This window comes from Martes martes, assembly GCF_963455335.1.
Source record: "Martes martes genome assembly, chromosome: 8".
Classification (NCBI taxonomy): Eukaryota; Metazoa; Chordata; class Mammalia; order Carnivora; family Mustelidae; genus Martes; species Martes martes.
The window spans coordinates 69,442,763-69,461,928 of record NC_137895.1 but is presented as its reverse complement, the minus strand read 5'-3'; the positions used below and the strand labels follow the sequence as shown (position 1 = coordinate 69,461,928).

Below are 19,166 nucleotides of genomic sequence, written 5' to 3'. Positions count from 1 at the left end.
AATAGATTGCCACAGGGGTCCTCATTTCACAACAGAAGGAAGTTCATGTTAATGCCATTCTCTCTCTTTTCTTTCATCATTTTATCACTCATGTGGTTCAGGAAATGGATTACGGATTATATTCTCTAATTTTTAGCTAACTTAATCCTCATAAAGTGGACAAGTGTTTCAAAAAGACTTCCTATAATGGATGCCTGGGTGGCTCAGTTGGTTAAGCACCTGACTCTTCATTTCAGCTCAGGTCATGATCTCAAAGTCACGAGATTAGGCCTCGAGGCTCCAGACTCAGCGGGGAGTCTTCTTGAAGATTTTCTCCTTTTCTCCCTCCCACCGCTCCCTCCCCCATCCTCTCAGATAAATCAATCAATAAATAAATCTTTTTTTAAAAAAGACTTCTTATAAAACGAAACAAAAATCTAGGGATTTTCAAGTAATACTAATAATGTAAATATAAATGAACACAGGAAGATGGCAAAACTGTATCTCTTAGACCAGTGCTCGTTCTTTTTTAGCCATATTTCAAGGACAATCTCTAAGAATTCAAAAAAAAATAGAGAAAAAAAAATATCTGGAAAGCTGTGTTTAGTGGATGCTGTGGGATGCTACCTGGTGGCCCACATTTCACAGCTGCCAGGAGTGCTGGTTGCTGAAGACTCAATTCTAAGGCCCTTCCTAAGAACTGTCCTCATCCAAAGTTCCACTGCCTCTCCAGGGATGGCCCACATCCAACACCAGTGTGACACTACAGAGGCCTGGCCCCCTTGCCTCAGTTCAGGACATCTCTAAGAAGCCACCCAGTTCCAGAGCTCCCCATAGACTAGCTGAAGCCTCAGGTGTGACACAGTCAACGTCTCCTGAGACCCATCCTGCTTCTCTCAGCCCCTCCAAAGCCCTCCCAGTAAACCCACTGCATACATATTACATGTCAGAGTTGGTGTCCAGGGAACTCTGATGTACTCCCACTGTTACTTCTACTGTCATTTAAACAGAACCTTGCTCTGAATGTTTATTGTGAGCTGAATATTAGCTAAAGTACAACACATGTACATAAATTACAAACGTGTGTGCATGTGTGTGCACATACACACACATTCTGGAGAACTGTGTACTCTAAAAATTTTACTGATGGGGTACCCCTAAAGTACTAACATGTCACCAAATATGCAAAGACAGCATTTTAACTGCTGACTTAAGGAGCCAGATTTCCATTTTTTGGCTAACACACCATTACTTTATTCAGAAGCGAAGCCAACCATGTTACTAAACGCTATAAGGACCCCCATGGCTGATAAGACAGAATTTGGTGCATAGCAGTCCTATGATAAAAAGATCACCCTGGGGCACCTGGGTGGCTCAGTGGGTTAAGGCCTCTGCCTTCGGCTCGGGTCATGATCTCAGGGTCCTGAGATCGAGCCCCAAATCGGGCTCTCTGCTCAGCAGGGAGCCTGCTTCCCTTCCTCTCTCTCTGCCTGCCTCTCTGCCTACTTGTGATCTCCGTCTGTCCAATAAATAAAATATTTAAAAAAAAAAAAAAAAAAAAAAAAAAGATCACCCTGATCTGACCACCGTCAACAATCACGACCTCAGCTGAGCCGGTCCCTACCATGTTCTACTGACACAGAACAATCTGTAATTTCACAAACACAACATGCCATTTCTCACCTCCTCGCTTTTTTACTTATGCTGCACTGCCTACTTAGAATATCCTCCTCCCTTCCCGGCACCACTCCCTGCCCTACTTAGCGTAAGTCAGAGCCTTACAAAGTACATGTTGCTGGGAGCAGTGTGCCCAAGCGCTGGCAATAAAGGGGTGCGGTGTCTGCAGAAATTTTAAGAAGTATAATATAACTAAGAGTCAGTGGGCTTTTTATTATCATCTGGCTCCAACAATTCTAAATTATGGTAGTAATAAAATGGTCCTTGCCACCGAGGCTGACTGCCCCTAAAACCCACCCTGGATGTGCCACGCACCTGTTTTAAGCCTCGACAGGAATGCCAGTAAACATGAGACAATCCTAGTAAGACTTTAGGTTTGAATATAGATCATCATTAACTCCAAGAAAACCAAAGAAGTTGTATAAAGCATAAAAGTAATAAACAGATTATATTCTCAGAGGTAAATAACATTTACATAGTCAATGTAACTGTTTCCTGAACTGATTTAACCCCCCTACACACACAAAAGAAAGGATGAGGGGCACCTGGGTGGCTCAGTTGGTTAAGCAACTGCCTTCGGCTCCGGTCATGATCCTGGAGTCCCAGGATCAAGTCCCACATCAGGCCCTCTGCTCATCAGGGAGCCAGCTTCTCCCTCTGCCCCTTGCCCCTTTCATGCTCTCTCTCTCTCTCAAATAAATAAAATCTTTAAAAAAAAAAAAAAAAGGATGAAATTACATCGGAAAAAAGAGAAAAGGAAAATGTGTGGTTTTCGTAAGGCAAGGTAGAGGAAGAATAGAATAACAAAGCCAAATACTAAGAAATAGATAGATAAATAACTTTTTTTAGATATGAAAAATAAGGTGCAAACACCTGATTTAAAAATACAGACTTGTGGGGCACCTGGGTTAGCTCAGTAGGTTATGTGTCTGCCTTCAACTCAGGTCATGAACCCAGGATCGAGATCCAGCCCCATAGCCTGCTTCTCTCTCTCCCATTCCCCCTGCTTATGCTCGTTCTCCCTCTCTCTGCCAAATAAATAAATAAAATCTTTCTTAAAAAGGGGGAAAAAAAAGAAAGCAAGAAATAGAGACTTGTGGGACACCTGGGTGGCTCAGCTGGCTAAGGTCTGACTTGATTTTGGCTCAGGTCATGATCTCAGCATTGTGAGATAAAGCCCCACATTGGTGTCAGGCTCCAAACCAGGTGCAGAGCCTACTTAAGATTCTCTCTCTGCCTCTCCCTCTGCCCCTCCTATCCCCACCTCGTTCTCTTAAAAAAAAAAAAAAAAATACAGAGTTAAAAGTGGTAGCAATGGGATAGGTATGATCCTTACTAAGACAGGAGTACTATTTTATTATAGAACTTTGAGTTTACACAACATACATACATTATGGTAATATGTATTTAATGTATTTAATTGATTAATGAAATACCCAACTCATACATTATTTCACTTAGAAAATTCCCAACCTCTCTTCTGTGCTCTCAAAATAGTCTATTAGCACACCTATCACACTGATAATGTAAGTACCAGTTTATGTTACTAGCTCTCCTATCAAGATTCTTACAGATAAGAACCAAGATTTATTTATATTTGTATCCCCTTGCAAAAAGATACTTAAATTCAAATCTGAATTCAATAAATATTTACTGAGCTCCAAGTAGACAAAAGTAGTAATAAGATACAGGTTTCTGATTTCAAAGAATAACATTTATAACCATAAAATGTCATCATATGGTAAAGCTCATTATGTGCCAAGGACTGCTTTAAGTACTTTGTATCCATTCTCTCGTTGATTCCTCACAACTGCTTATTGATATAATTATCCCCATTTTGCAGATGAAGAATCACAGACTGAGAGAGGTTAAGTAAATTGCCCAGCTCAAGAGAGGTAAATGAGGATCCCAAACAGGGGTATAATAATGAATTACAGAATCTACATTCCAAAGCACAAACTCACAATTATATCTCAAAGGATAAGACATGTTCACAACATGCTTACAATATGGTACAATATATAATTAAGTCATAAAAGTGGTTATAGATGTAAATAACAGAAGATCAGAAGGAGAGAACTCCGGTCAGTATATTCTTTGAGGATGCTATGAAAAAGTAAATTTTAATTTGGAAATTAAGAGATGGGTAGGGTTTCAGGAGCTCTAAATGAAGGGATGATACATACAAAAGGAACACATAGAACACAAAGAAACATGAAGGCACAGACGTAGATGCAGACAGCAGGCACTGTATGTGTCAAATCTCTCTGCCTGAACAGTCAAAGGTTGCAGCAGGTACAGATCCACTCAGGGGAGATCTCGGGAGACACACAGTCTCCTGCATCTCATTTCTGAACCTTTGGAACATGGAAACAAATGGGTAATTGCCAGAGGTACTACCCCATTAAGTTACTGGAATGGGATTGGAAGGCAGAGTTTACAAAGCACCTGAAATTGGGTGATTTTCCATGTTTTTTCCCCCTGAAGTCCTTCCTCTTGTCTCCATCTCTAACACTACTGCTAGAGTCCAAATTCCGAGCCACCATTTTTCTCTTGTGTAAGTAACACCAATAGCCTCTCTTAAGTTCGGTCTATACACTATTGCCACAAATTTTATTAGTTTCTTGCCTAAAACTATTCAGTGAGGTTCTCATCACCATTTTCTAAGAACTCAACTTTCTAACATGGAGCATCAGGTTTAATGATCTGATCCCAACCTACTTCTAGGGCCTCATTTCCTAGTCACTTGGCTCCAGCTCCGGTGACTTTCTAATTCCAAGAACATACGCCCCTCCCTCTTTGAATTCTCTGCACATGCTGCCCCTCATGTCTCAAAAGTTTTTTGTATTGCCCTCTTTACCTCGTTAGTCATTCTTCAAACGTGACTTCCTCATGGCAGCCTCCTCTGACGGGGTCCCCTAAATATAACACACATTTCTCTTAAAGAATGCATATACTTCTGTGAAATAGAGTGGCACAACTTGTAATCACAAATGCAGGTAATTGATAAAGAAAGGTTTATCTTCCCTAATAGACTGAAACTGCTTGTGTAGAAGGTGTATGCCTACTCTATACATCACTGACATTTCATATGGTGTCTGGTTCATAGTAGGTGTTCAATAAATGTCTGTTGATTGCTGAATGAGTGAAGGGACAAAACAAAAAGAGAAAGCAGAAATATAGACAAGCGGATCATGAACCAAGAAAAGTCAATTGATGAGCAAATTTGAAGCAGAGAGAAAAGCAACTCTGGAAGAATTCTCTGAGTAAGACAGAGTTCAGGTGTGAGCTGTGGCTTTTTATGCAATGAGATGGCCTCTGGTGTGAGCGTTCTGAGAAAAGTTGATAAGGCTGACACGTTGCAGATTGTTTGGGAATCATCTGGGAAATTGTGTTCAGCTTGAATCCAAATCAGAAATGAATTATTCTCAAAGGGAAAAGTTTGAATATGAGCCTGAAAAGATACAGGACATGGAGATAGATTATAAGACCATCAAAAAACCAGACTTACGAGTCTAGGTCCCATCCATGTATAGGACTCAGGCACTTTGAATTTTTGAGAAAGGGGCTGCATGATTTAAATAGTATGTCAGGAAGACTGGGAAGATTAACCTGACTTGGTAAACACAGCAGATTGTAAGGAGAGACACTAGTCTGTGGAACTTCGCCACAGGTCAGAAATAAGCTGAAAAAAGCCGATCTTTGAGTAACAGAAGTGCATATATAAAGGAAGGGGAAAATAAGTCATTTTGAGGGACTGTTTTAAATATTTGGGATACAGAGCTGGATAAATAAATCAATACACTTCCTATAGTACTTACCTATAGTACCATAGGTAAGAGCTCAGGCTTCAGAATCGACCACTCTGGGTTCAAGTCTCAGCTCCACCACTACCCAAGCTATACTACTTTTGGGCAAACTCAATGTTACCTGTATAATGGGGCAACATTTGCATCTAAATTAGAGAAGTACTGGGAAGAATCAATAAAAATAAAAATAAACTGCTTAGCACAATGCCTGGCAATAGTAAACGATCAATCAAGGTCAACTGTTATTTCAAGCTAGACAGAAGAAAGGGCACAGTGATGGCATGCCAGGGAACTTATTTTTGGTGGGCATGTCTTCGTGTCCCCCAAGATAGCCACCTGTATTGAAAAGAGTTAACTCCTGTCCTGCCTTCGTCTGCCTGATCTTCTGCATAACACATTTACCTCTCTGGCTTCAGGTCCGCATTCAGGCCAAACACAATCTATGCCGACTCTTTCAGGGACCTTGTTCTTCAAGCTGCTTGCGCCCTTTCTAAACTTACGCTTTCAACATTTATTTCCAATTTGCCCTTACTCCAATGCTGCCCCCTAGAAGCAATCCTATGTACTAAACTTGAAGGCAAACCTGTGGCTAAATACACCACTTCTCTCTTTCCAAGAAATGTCAGAAAGACTAGGTTGAAAGCAAGTGCAATGTTAAACTCGGTTTTTAAGAGTTAACAGACAGTATTTTTTTTCTCCAAGGATAGGTAATAGCATCAGATTCTGAAATTAAGCACAGCAGGAAGAAAAAGGCTGCATAGATTTCACAGAGTATCACAGGCCTCTGCAATAAAGCACTTAAAAATGCCTTGTATTGCTAATTCTTTACACAATCTCCTTTTATTTCCAAAGCAGTATACGGGGCTTGAGCCATGAGATAGATGCACATTGATGTTAACATTACACTGCTTGAATTAGAGCCATTTTTCCACTGAAACTCCTGTTAGGTTTAGGATTACTTTTTACCATCTTTCCCGCAATACATTTTCTGGCCTCACTTTCCAGATCAAATGAATGGTTGCCTCCTCTCGCAATGCTGAACCCACCTTTGCAGCCATTACCTCAGCAAACATCCTTCCCCTCAAGATCCCAGCAACCAGCCCTTCAGCTCGATAGCAAACGCGCTACTCAAAATTTTGCGGATCCCATGTCACTCTGATTGAGCATTCTAAGGGAATGAGGAATCACCCACCTACCCCTCCTAGGCCCACATCAGGACTCTTCATTCACGGACTGAACTATTCAACAAATACTAATCAAATAGATAATTTTTGAAACAGTAAAATGAAAGCGACACTGAAAGAAAGGCAGTGTTTGGTGACAGGCAAACAATCAGATGGAGACGTCATTAAACTCTAAGCAGACTGAGAACGTGCAGTCCTATGAAGATCTGCTATGTTCATGATGACCGATCTATTGATTAGCCCTTGTGAAGATTTTTTTTTTCCCTCTTTCTTACAAGACATTTTTGTGCCATTTAAAAGCTTTCTTGGGAACCTGGGTGGCTCAGTGGGTTAAAGCCTCTGCTTTCGGCTCAGGTCATGATCCCAGGGTCCTGGGATCGAGTCCCGTATCGGGCTCTCTGCTTGACAGGGAGCCTGCTTCCTCCTCTCTCTCTGCCTGCCTCTCTGCCTACTTGTGATCTCTGTCTGTCAAATAAAAAAAAAAAAAAAAAAAAAAAAAAAAAAGCTTTCTTTTCCAGTCCATTTGTCATTTGTTCAATAAATATTTAGTGAGTATTATGATCATAGGGAGAACAAAACAGACTTGGCCCCTGTCCTCAGCTAGTAATCGCAACTCCTGAGAAAATACACACCAACAGCAGCCCGATGATTTAGTCCTATACAAATCTCAGGTTTGTTTTTGCATTGTTGATTTGTTTGTATGAAGGCACTCTCCTGTTAAGGACCATATTTGTCTAATCAAAACTTGTCCTTGCCTTATCTCACTAGGATTCCTTTTCAGCATACACTTTCTTGACTTCTTTCTTCACAATAATCATAATCAAACTATTCTAAACTATTTTACACATATGACTCTCTTCCTCTGTCTGTTTTTATTAATTCGTTAAACAAAGGCCTTGAATCACCTACTATGTTCTAGGCGCTGTTTTAAATATTTGGGATACAGAGCTGGATAAATAAATCAATCTCTGGTCTTCAGTTTATTTAGCCATTTTAGATCGGTCCTTTTGGAAAGTTCTTTCCAAGCCTAGAAGGCACATAACTGCCACCATTTTCCTAACCCCAACCCATTTTGGGACAGGTCTCCTCACCCTTGACTTTAAGCATGCTAATGATCTATATATTCAAATTTACTAAAGGTATTTTTATTTTATTTCAAAACTCCCAAAAACCACATCATCAAAAAAAAAAAAAAAAAAAAGCCTAAAAATCTAGTTGTGCTTTATCTTGGCACAGCCCCTATTCCCCAAGCATCTTACTTTAATTCCAAATGCTGTATCTATAGCTTAGTACCAAGCTAAGTCAGTACTTTTTTTTATCACTGGTTCCCAAACTTTTATGTGCAAAAGAACTGCCAGTCATCCTTGTTAAGAATGTAGGGTTTGGGGGTGGGGTGGGTACCTGGGTGGCTCAGTGGGTTAAGCCTTTGCCTTCGGCTCAGGTCATGATCTCAGGGTCCTGGGTTGGAGCCCCACATCAGGCTCTCTGCTCAGCAGGAAACCTGCTTCCCCCTCTCTCTCTGCCTGCTTCTCTGCCTACTTGTGATCTCTGTCTGTCAAATAAATAAATAAAATCTTAAAAAAAAAAAAAAAAGGAATGCAGGGTTTGGGGGCTACAACCATAGAGATTCAGATTCCCTGTCTGAGTAGGGGCCAGAAAGGTAGAGTTTTTTAAAATATCCCAGATGGTTTTCAACTAGGTGACTGAGTGATCACCTTTGAGAAATACTGTTCCATCATTTCCTTTGATGTCAGTTTTTAAGTATTCAACATCTCTGCTTCAAGTCATAAAATACTTCCTATTAAGTACAAACAACATGCATCTGTGTGCTCAATACATATTTTTTTGTTAATAAATGAGTCAGTGGGTACTTAGTAATAATAACCAACATTAAGGATTTACTGGGCATTCCAGGCATCACTTTCTGTGACTTCTCACCTGTGCCTCCCAATTATCCCCTGTGAGGGACAGGCAGGGATGGCAAGCGCCCCCACACCAGCATGTTGGCCACAGCATGAGGGAAAGAATACAAGTAGCAGAGTCAAATAGACTGAAATTCAGGCCATGACTCTCCTGCTCCCTTGCTGGAAAAAAAAAAAAAGGCCACCACCTGACCCACTGGAGTTTGTTCACCCATCCATGAAAAAGGGATATTATCCACCTAATAAGAGGGCTGTGGGGATTAGAGGAGATTATGCACATAAAGTGCCTAGAACCATGCCTGCAACAGGTCAGTGCTTAAGGGCTGTTGGTTTTCCCACTTCCATGTCCTGCAGGGCTGTCCTGAAGCTCACTTTGCAAGATAGATCGGCTCAGCAATCATCTGTTCTGCTGCTCCATTCCAGGCATTGTGACTATGCCAGGGACAGACACAACATGCTGCCCTCATGGAGTATCCCTTCTAATGAGAAGCATTTGGTCACCCTCCGAGTTACCCCTTTCAAACCAGGCAGCAATGCAGGCAGGCACACCTCGCACATCTCACTCCATCCAGTGAGACTCACAGTGCAGAGTGGTCAGTGGTGCCAGGAGAATAAAGACTTTGTGGTAACAGAAAGGTTAAGAAAATCCCAATAGGCAGTGATGGGGGGAAAAGAAGCAGGGAGGGGAGAGCATTTGCAGGCGGGCCGTTCTGAGTAAGTTCCTAGAAATAAATAGTGGGAGCATTAAGGATCTCTACATATGGGCAGATCGTCTGTCTATTTGGTATGCGTTAAAATTATCACTGCATTTCTGATGCATTGTAGAAAAGGCACTACTGTCCTTCTAATAGTGAAGGTACAGTGGAGTGAGGCTGAAAGAAAGAAAAGTCAACACAGAATTATAAGAAATAGTATGCACTTGTTCAAAAGCAGTTCCCAGTGCAAGAGTAAATTAATGAGACTGAATGTGTCAGATACACGGGAAAGACAGCCAATGTTACATAGTAACACCAAGCATGGCCAGAACTCACATGCAAACTTCCGTCACACATCAAACAACTTCCGCTTTTAGTAGCCATGAATTACACCAGGAAATTTCAGCAGACACCGGACTTGGGGCCAGGCCCTAATCCAGGGTGAGAATGGACCAGCACCTACAGAGGGTGTAAAGCCCGACACGGCAGAGAATTAAATCAGAAATTTAGTGAGAAACAGCTTCTAGAAAACACATCATCAGAAGTACCAACATCTCTTTTCCTCTTGCAAATGTTAAGTTCATCAGCCTTTTTAACATTAAAGTAACCAGTGCTCACTACTGGGGGGAAACTCTGCCAACAGGCTCACAGTAAGCAGTCCTTATCCTGGGCACAGATTCCCTAGAGGGGTCACTTGTTTGAGGAATGTGTCAAAAATTAGCTCTCTTTTCCTGCCTCCCATCCTCCTTGGACTCTGGAGTTGTCCCGGTGCCAGTTTCCCACACTAGAATTCACAGAACCACCCAAAAAGCAGGGGTGAAATACCAGTGGTCCTGTGAATCGCACTAGAAATTAAGACCCTCAGTGTATTATATCCAAAAAATGCTCACTAGCACACACAGAAGGACCGCTCTCCATTGCATTACTGAGACTCAGCCTGAGTCTAAATGACATGGTCTTCGTCCTCCACCACCACGGCCCCCCCCCAAGCTGGCCCGAAAAAATAGCAACAACTCAATTCTCAGTCCAATAACGTCTTTTCTCAGATGTCGTTCTCCCAGTGGGTAGAAGAATGAACTGCTGCAATGCCACCCGCTCCTCTACAGTTTCTTTTAATTTAAAGTTACAACAGGAGGGAAGAAAAGAGACTTTCTATTAAGGGACAACTCCCTGAAGGGTCTCTTAGCTGACAATCGAAGGACTGCTCATGGCAGTGATCAAATCTAACGCAACAAAGTGCTGGTCGCTCTGTGACTCATCACAGCAGGAGCCAGCACCGAGGGCCACTTGAGTTCAGTGCTTTGTGGTGCGGCAAGTTGGTTTAGGAACAGTAACAGAGGGGAGCAAAGACTTGCAAGGTGTTTGAGGCTCAAGATAAAATGCAGACTTCCAGTGCAAGTTGCTTCTCAGCTGAATAGGAAGCCTAGAGGGGTAAGGAAATGAAGAGAGCATTCTGTCTACCTCACGCTTTAGGGCAAATTACCTGAAGATGGCCAAGGTCAGTTGTTCTATCTGCAGTGTGGTTTATAAGCTGATAGAAAGAAGGATTTGAGGCACGGGAAATAAACGGAGCTATTTATTAAAGGCAAACATTAAGGACGTTTTGTTGCAAAAACAATGTCTTCTAATCACATGCAATATCTATTGTTCAACTATATTTACTCTCACCTGATACATTCAGCTATACCACTCAGTTGCATATGATGAGTACATTAAAAAGAAACCAATACAGTATCCCCCTCCCATCTGTGGTTTCACTTACCCAAGGTCATCCGTGCTCCAGAACGCAGATGACCCTTCTTCTTCTGGTCAGATCAGTGGTAAAATGATGCCCCATCACAACGCCTACATCATTCACCTCACTTTATCCCATCACACAGACATTTTATCATCTCACATCATTATAAGAAGGGTGAGTGCGGTACAAAAAGAAATTGTGAGAGAAAGAGAGAGATACCACATTCCCATAAATTCTGTTACAGTATATTTTACAGTTGTTTTGTGATTATTAGTTATTTTTGTTCATCTCTGACTGCATCTCATTAATAAATGAAGCTTTATGATAGGTATGTATGAATGCATAGGAAAAAACAGAGCATACATAGCATTCAGAACTCTCCACTGGGGGCTCCCAGGTGTTTCAGTCTGTTGAGTGCCAGACTGGATTCTTGCTCAGGTCATGATCCCAGAGTCCTGGGATCGAGTCCTGCATAGGGCTCCCTACTCAGTGGAGAGCCTGCTTCTCCCTCTCCCTCTGCCTACTTGTGTGTGCTCTCTAACTCTCTGTCAAATAAATAAATAAAATCTTTTAAAAAAAGAACTCTCCATGGTTTCAGGCATCCACAGGAAGTCTTGGAATGTATCCCCATGCATAAGGTGGGACTATGTATACACTGAGCAGTTCCTCCATGCTACACACCATACTATGGACTTACACATAATTTCATACAACCTCATTTAATGTGATTCTGCAAGGTGATACCATCATTATGCTCATTTTGCAGTGCAGAAAAATAAAGCATCCAAGAGCATCAAGAAATTGCCTCGTCTTTTTTTAGCAACAAGCCCACCTGACCAGAGCTACTGCTACTAACTCCTGGGCTAGATGGTCAAACCACAACCGTATCACTCAGATCTCCCGTTGCAGGATCAGAATGGACTCAGTGCCCACCTGCTTCCCCCATGTCTCTAGCAACAGTTGTCCACCAAGGCCATGCTTCAAGGGGGCTGTTCCCATCCAGTGACTGAACACAGTCTGGGGACAGAGGACTCTTCCAATGGCTGACTCTCATCTGCTGGGACAAACCTGTCCTGGACTGCATGACAGTAGAGCTTCTTTCTACTCAATCCTCCTCCCTTCCATCTCTCCTTCCATAAGTGTCAAGCCAGGATCACAACTGAAAGACTCTCCCAGCTTTCTGCCCTCTTAGTACATGTCTAATCACCTCCTGTCATCTGCTTCTTGAGGGATCCAAATCAATGCAACACCTAAGTTATTTATTTGCTTTTTAAAAAAGCCTTTCCTTTATCTTTGGTCACTTGCATAGGTTCCCCCTACCCCACTACCCAAAAGTTGTCTTTACACCATTTTGCTTTTATGAAACACCTACATTAGTACCTGTTTTCACTAATCCAAAGAGGATTTCTGCTTTTATAAAAATGGTAATTGCTTCTTCACTTTACACCATTTCAGCTCATGAAAGGTTTCACTGGAATGCTCTACTTTCAGATAGCAAAGGAAGCCCATACTTACAGAGAAATTTTCCCTATCACTGGAAAAAGAAACATCCGCTAATTTTTCCACATTACTGCACATCATCTCTTCACACAGGTAATCGTATATTTATTGTGCCTTTCTCCTTGTACCCAACATAAACAAGTCTAGGAGGTTCTCTTTGAAGGAACAGCTGACTCTAAAGGGCAAACATTACAAAGTCGGATTTATTTCTTTTTCCAAGTGGAATTTCTATCTATATGTACTATAACTTTATATTACTCAGAGGTAGATAACTATCTATGGATAAAATCACAATAAATTTTCACTAGTGTGTATCTGTAATGGGAAATCAGAAAGGATAACAAGAAGAGAGATCTATAGTGAGGTCCTAGAGTTTTTGTTTGCCTTCACCTATTATGTAGGATAAAATGGTAATTACTGAAGGAACATTTCTATGAATAAAAGATAGAATTCACACTTGTACCAAATACAGCATCTTAATAAAACCACATTGTCAGAGATCATATATAGACGTTAACTGAATTACTATTTTAAAGTGTTGATCTCAGCCTCAGGGAAGTGATATATTTTTCTTCTTGGACTCAAATAAGTCCAAAACAAGTATAAAATTAAGCTTCAAACATTATTAATGGCCAAAAAGACTTAACTAGAAGGACAGAAGAGTATAGCTAACATGTACTAAGCACCTAGTTCATGACAAATGCTATGCTAAGAATCTGATACACAATATCCAATGTAATCCATGCAGTATCTGTATAAGAGAAAGCATTATAATCTCCAGCTTTGGAGCTGAGTGAACAGGGCAGAGCACTGAACACTCGGAACTCCAAGCGAAGTCTTGGAAGAATTATACATAGACCTAAACTGAGAAGCTCCCAAAGTGAGTGGGATTGCCTCTTGCATCCCAGTTCCTTCCAGAGTTCCCTACATCTAAGACTTTATTTGGTGCTGCATGTGACAACACAATACCCCTGAGCTTCCAGGGAATTCAACTGGAAGTCAAGCCAGAGCCCTTCCATCCCTTTGACGGCTGCATTATTTGTCCCCTTTGGACACGTGATAGCTTATAATCACAAAATAACTGAATGACAAGTAATTGAGCATCAAAGATAGAATCAGGTTTTTCTTTTCCTTTTTAATTTACCATGAACTTTAAACAATAAAGAATGGGTGGACCTGTACCTATAGAATTCAATACCACCTCTCCTGGAGATACATTTTTTCCCCCTGGGTTTGTTTATTTTTAAGGCTCAATTTTTAGAGATGGTTATTTAATATAGTCCTTATATACATTCATATCCCCCCTACTTTTATCAATATTTCTGCCCAACATTCTTACAAGTAAGCAGACTAATTACTTGCCTATAAGGTATGATTTGAGTAGTACTGAAAAAAATCCCTATCTTCATAAATATTTCCTCTGGCAGTTTCACTTTATACCTGTAATCTCCCCAACTCTTTCTCTAAGGAATTAAACAGCCATAATAGACTCCAACAATAATAGTAATAATAATAATAACCACATCTAGAGAATTAAACCATCATGAGCTATTAACACTTTTGAATTAATTAGCTTATGAGCCAGAGGTTAAATTGGTCAAATGGGGCAGGAATTCAGAAGGGTCCTTCAAAGCAAACCGGGATGTTATCAAGGGCCCATCCTACAGTTCAGGGCCCTGATTGAGAGAGCATTCAAAAGCACCCATGTAGGCAGTTAAAGGGGTAGGAATTTGGAGGAAACAACCCAAAAAGCATATTCCCCTTAATTTTAAACGCAAGGAAATTGAACATGGTAAAGTTTAAACTTTATAAACAAAGTAAAGTTTAAACACAAAGAAACTGAACGAAGTTAGGTTAGCACCACAGAGGGGTACCTGGGTGGCTCAATCATTAGTCATCTGCCTTCAGCTCAGGTCATGATCCCAGGGTCCTGGGATCAAGTCCCACATGAGGCTCCCTGCTCCACGGGGAGCCTGCTTCTACTTCTCCCACTCCCCCTGCTCATGTTCTCTCTCTCGCTGTCAAATAAATAAATAAAATCTTAAAAAAAAAAAAAAAAAGCACCACAGAAATGTCCCAACACAGCCCAGCTAAAAGCAACTAAGAGTGCCTAAATATCTGTCCCACTACTGAGCCATAAGTGCTCCATTTCTCCCCTTTGAAATATAAAAATTCATTAGTTTTAAGCAAAAGGTTAGATCCTTGCTTTGTATTCTTAAAAATTTTGTCTGACTCTTCCATTAAGAGTAACTTTTCATGCAAATGAATTCCTGTTTTAATTGAAAATCATTAAATAACTTTTCTACATCTAAAATCCTTCTCCTGTTAGGTATGAGTAATTATTTATGTTACATCACACACAGAAAATAAACAACAAAGACCCTACTCACATTTGAGAATCATTTCCCATTCCCACTCCCCAAGCTCCCCCAAATGGGAAATGGAATAACAAGACTGATCATAATTGGATTAAGAACTATAATTCTTTAATTCATTCATCAAATTGAGGCATTTGGAACAGTTTATTTACAGAGTTGTTTAGACAGTTTTGTGTGGTGTTTTTTAAGATAAACCAAAATGCCTTTCTGAAAGAAGTTTCAGATCCCAAATCATTAACATATGAAAACCAAATGTAGACAATTTACAAATTGGTGTTTTAAACAATGTTTGGAACAAAATTGGACTTTTATTTTATTAACTATCTACAAATCTAGGTTCAGGATATAGTTTATTTGAAACAGCCAAGCACTTTCTTTGCCTTTAAAATAAGCCTACATTTCTCAGGCTAAAAAAATTGTGACGAGTGTGTGAGGGAATGCATTGACTTTAGGCCTAGACAAATAAATTTTCTAGGTTACTCTCAAAACTCTAATTATAGCATTTTCTACCACTGCAGGTGATTGGATATTGGGTAGAACATCCAGGGTATGCCAATCAATCACATCACAATTTTACCTGGTGGAAATCTAAATAGTGTTCAACCTTAGAACTCTGAGTTATTTGAAATCCTGTGTACTTTAGGAGATCACTAAAAACAAGTTTTATCCTGCCCTATATATTGCTTTTTTATACAATCTGAACATGACTTCAAAACAATGACTGCCTATCACTTAGTAAATTAGTGCTTTTTCAAGAAGACAGTAGGCTTTTTTAATCATAGTTTTCATTTGCTTTAAAAAAAATTATTCAAGCATTCAAATTCATTCTTTTAACTGGAAAATGAAATTTTAAACTTTCCCTATAGCTCATGTCTTACTCCCCAAAAGGACCCCCCCCAAAAAGCCATCATACCTGAGTATAAACTTCACTCTTTTGTTATTTACTATTTACTCCATACACTCCACAGATAACATCTTTATAAGCATATATTCATTTTTTCTTTCACAAAGTCATGTGTCAGTCTAAACAGGATGTGCATTTACATGTATAGAACTAAGTTAACTTGAAATAACCACCGAATCTCAAATGCTTGGTTATTTACCAAATAAGTTTGAGAGTTTTGAACGCTGTATATAACATGCCATTCAACCAGAACTGTTTAAGCTCAACAACAAAACTAATACAGAGTTTCTCTGTTAAGAGTTAAAGCTCTTTTTTTCTGTACTGAGTTTACTCTTTCAAGTCTATCTCAGATTGGTTCAATATTGCCCATTCAAAAAGGCTACAAAAAGGGATTTTTTAAAAACCCACAAGCAAACAAAAAACTCTATTAATTCTTCATGTACAAGATTGTTAGAAGACCACTGGAAAGAAAAAAAAATTTCAAGCAAGTATGCTACTATATAATTAACACAAATAACTAAATAATTATGCACATCCCTTCCCACCCCCGCAATTAAATGTTTTTAAACAACTCATGTGATGAAAGATCTACCTTTTAGGCAAACAAAAGCAATCCCTACTAGTCTGAGGATTTAAAGCTGTATTGCATCAGTTTTAAGTGATGCTTATGATTTTTATCTAATACAGTTCTGAGGAATAAACAGTTGATGACATAATTTGCAGGAGAACTTTGCACAATGCCTAAGAGAACTTTCAGTGTAAGTACTTTTGATTTTAAGTCATTGTGACTGAATTTATCTAGGCTTCAGCCTGGAAGCTATATTTAAATTGGGAAGAAGCACCCCCCAGAAACTTTGTCCCATGTATCTACATTTGAAACCAGATTCTTTCTCTATCAGAGCTAACAACTGTTCACATACAGCTGAATTCCTTCAAAATTAGATCAAAATTTTGCAGTTCTGTAAAGACTCTAAGAAATCGTCCTCCTTTTCATTCTGTAAAAGTCAAACTTAAAAAACATTTCTGTATACTTTAAAACCATCTGGCCCTTAACCTAATCACTCTTGGCAATCGAGCCTCACTCCTGTAATCCTGATCAAAAACTCTGCTGTGTTTTCTTCTGATTGAAATGTCCACTGCCTACAAATCTCCCACGCGCCTACTTCATTGGCCTGTTTTGTTTGCGTGGGCTTTTTTTTCTTTCTTTCTTTTTTTTTTTTTTAAGGATACTAGAGGCCATTATTTATGAGCAGCAAGGAAACAAATCACTCTGTCTAGTCCCTTTGCAGATTCCCACACTTATTACCCAAAATCCCACAGATCTCCCTTGGTCTTGCCCTGGACTGAAGAATTGTGCTGAGCCTCAAGGCAGTCTCTGGGGAAATCGGCTCATGCCTTTCTTGACAAACTACTTTGGATATCTGGATATTGTGAGGCTCTCAAGTGGGATAGAACAAATCCCCTAAACTTTTCTGAAGAAGTACAGTTGACTGCCACCCAGAGTGCCTGGGTTGGCTGACACTGAGACTATGGCTCTGCATACTCACAGAATTCCTCATTTTGACCTGCTTTAGTTGAGAAGGGAAGACATCAAAATGAATTCACATGCACCGCACTCTGATTTTAGTCACGAGGGCCAGCGTCTTCAGACAGTCACCAGGGTCAATCTATGTATTAATATATTCGCTTTGCAAAGTGTACGGAAAATGACTATTAAAATATGTCAAACTCCTCCCTGTACGCCCGATGCCAGCAGATCAATACTCAAGAAACTGCTACTATCAAACACAAACATTTCCAGATCCAGCCTGATTTCAAGTCGTATAACCTCTTTTCCTGGCTGATGACCGTAGCCCAAAGTGCAAGCGAGATTTCCCAAACCCGCGCTTAGAGTGACACAACACGTGAGCGGTTTCGCTTCGTACACTGAGGGGGGTGGGGGGGAAAGTAGTTGCAAGGAAAAATTAAAGCTTCCGGTCTCTGGAATCCCTAGAATTCTGAAGGATGAGACTTGTCTCCGAAAATTCCGGGCGGGAGAGAGGAGGACGAGTAGGGAGAGGGATTGCAGAAAGCGAAACAAAAAGACGAAAAGGGGGGATATTAAGATTGCGGGGTGGGCTGGGGGCCACGGTTATATTGTAGGATGGGTGAAGAGCTTTGTCCAACTTTGAGGGTCTGCGGCTGGAGCGTGAGCCGAGATGCACAGGCTCGCCCCGGCTTTCCCCTGCACTCCTGCCCTCATCTCGCATCACCACCTCCACCGCCACCACTTCCAAAACAATACCGGCAGCGGCGCGCAGGCTCCCCAACACATCTCCAAAGTTATCCCATTTCCTGAACGGGGGCCAAGCCCACGCTCCGGGGTCCCCCCCCCGGCCGGCCGCCCCCCGAGGATGACAGGGCCACCTCGAGTCTCGAGCCGCCTCCCGCCTCCCCCTCACCCCCAGCCCAGTCCCCCTCCCTCCGTACTTGAGGAAACTCCGGTGGCGGCCCCCTCCCTCCTCAGCCGGCTCTCCAGCTGGAGCCGGGAGCGAGTGCTGAGTGGCGGGCACGGCGAGCGGCTGAGGGGAGCTCTGCGCCTTGGAGGTCTGCCCACAACAACATCGGGACGAACAACAAAGTTAAAACGCTGCGATTCACGCACCTTACCGGGTCTCCTTAATGTCTCCTCTGGCGTGGGATGCAAAGTGGCACAGTGGCGGGCTGGGGGCCCCCGGGAGGAGACTGGAGATGGGTTTTGGTGGCTCGCCTTTTTCACTCTGTGTGTGTGTGTGTGTGTGTGTGTCTGTGTCTGTGTCTGTGTGTGTGCGCGCGCGCGTGTCCCTCTCCCCCCCGGCTCTCGCTCGCTCGCTCTCGTTCCCCGTGTGGCTCTCAAGGACGAGGTGAAATCCCTTTGCTGGTCATGAGGCGGCTTCAGAGACAAACACAATGCGAGTGCAAATAACAAAAGGCAAAAAGACAGTAGGAACAATGGGGGAGGCGAGGGCAGCGCACCAGCCGGCGGTCACCGCGGCCCGGCGCCCGCCCCGGGGGGTGCGGCGGGGGCGGGCGCGGGGGCGGCGCCGGGGGCTCCGACTCCCTCCAGGTCGCACCCGAGCTCCCGTAAACCCACCCTGACCTCCTTCCTGCAGCTCGCCGCCTGGCCGCTCTCTCTGTCCATCCGAAGCAAAGGAGCCCCAGAGTTTTCTTCCCCGTCTGCTGCAGAGTAACTAGATTGTAAATAACGCGGTGATTACCCACACGGTGCAGGAATGTTTAAAAAAAAAAAAAAAAAAATCTGCCCTCCACTTAAAGGAGCGATAAAATGGAATGGCAGGAGTGGAAGGAGGCAAGGAGAGTGGGCTATCTCCGAATCTCGGCGGAGCTCGCATCTATAAATA

The 19,166-nt window shown here is 41.8% G+C and overlaps 1 protein-coding gene across 1 annotated transcript in view; it reads right to left on the bottom strand.

The window, feature by feature from the left end:
* Positions 1 to 18,792, bottom strand: part of SOX5 (SRY-box transcription factor 5) — a 977,646-nt gene extending 958,854 nt beyond the window's left edge. Inside the window, exon 1 of the mRNA XM_080810710.1 lies at positions 18,431 to 18,792. The gene's annotated coding sequence lies outside the window, so the exon portion shown is untranslated. The remainder of the gene's footprint in view (positions 1 to 18,430) is intronic.
* Between the last annotated feature and the right edge of the window lie 374 nt (positions 18,793 to 19,166).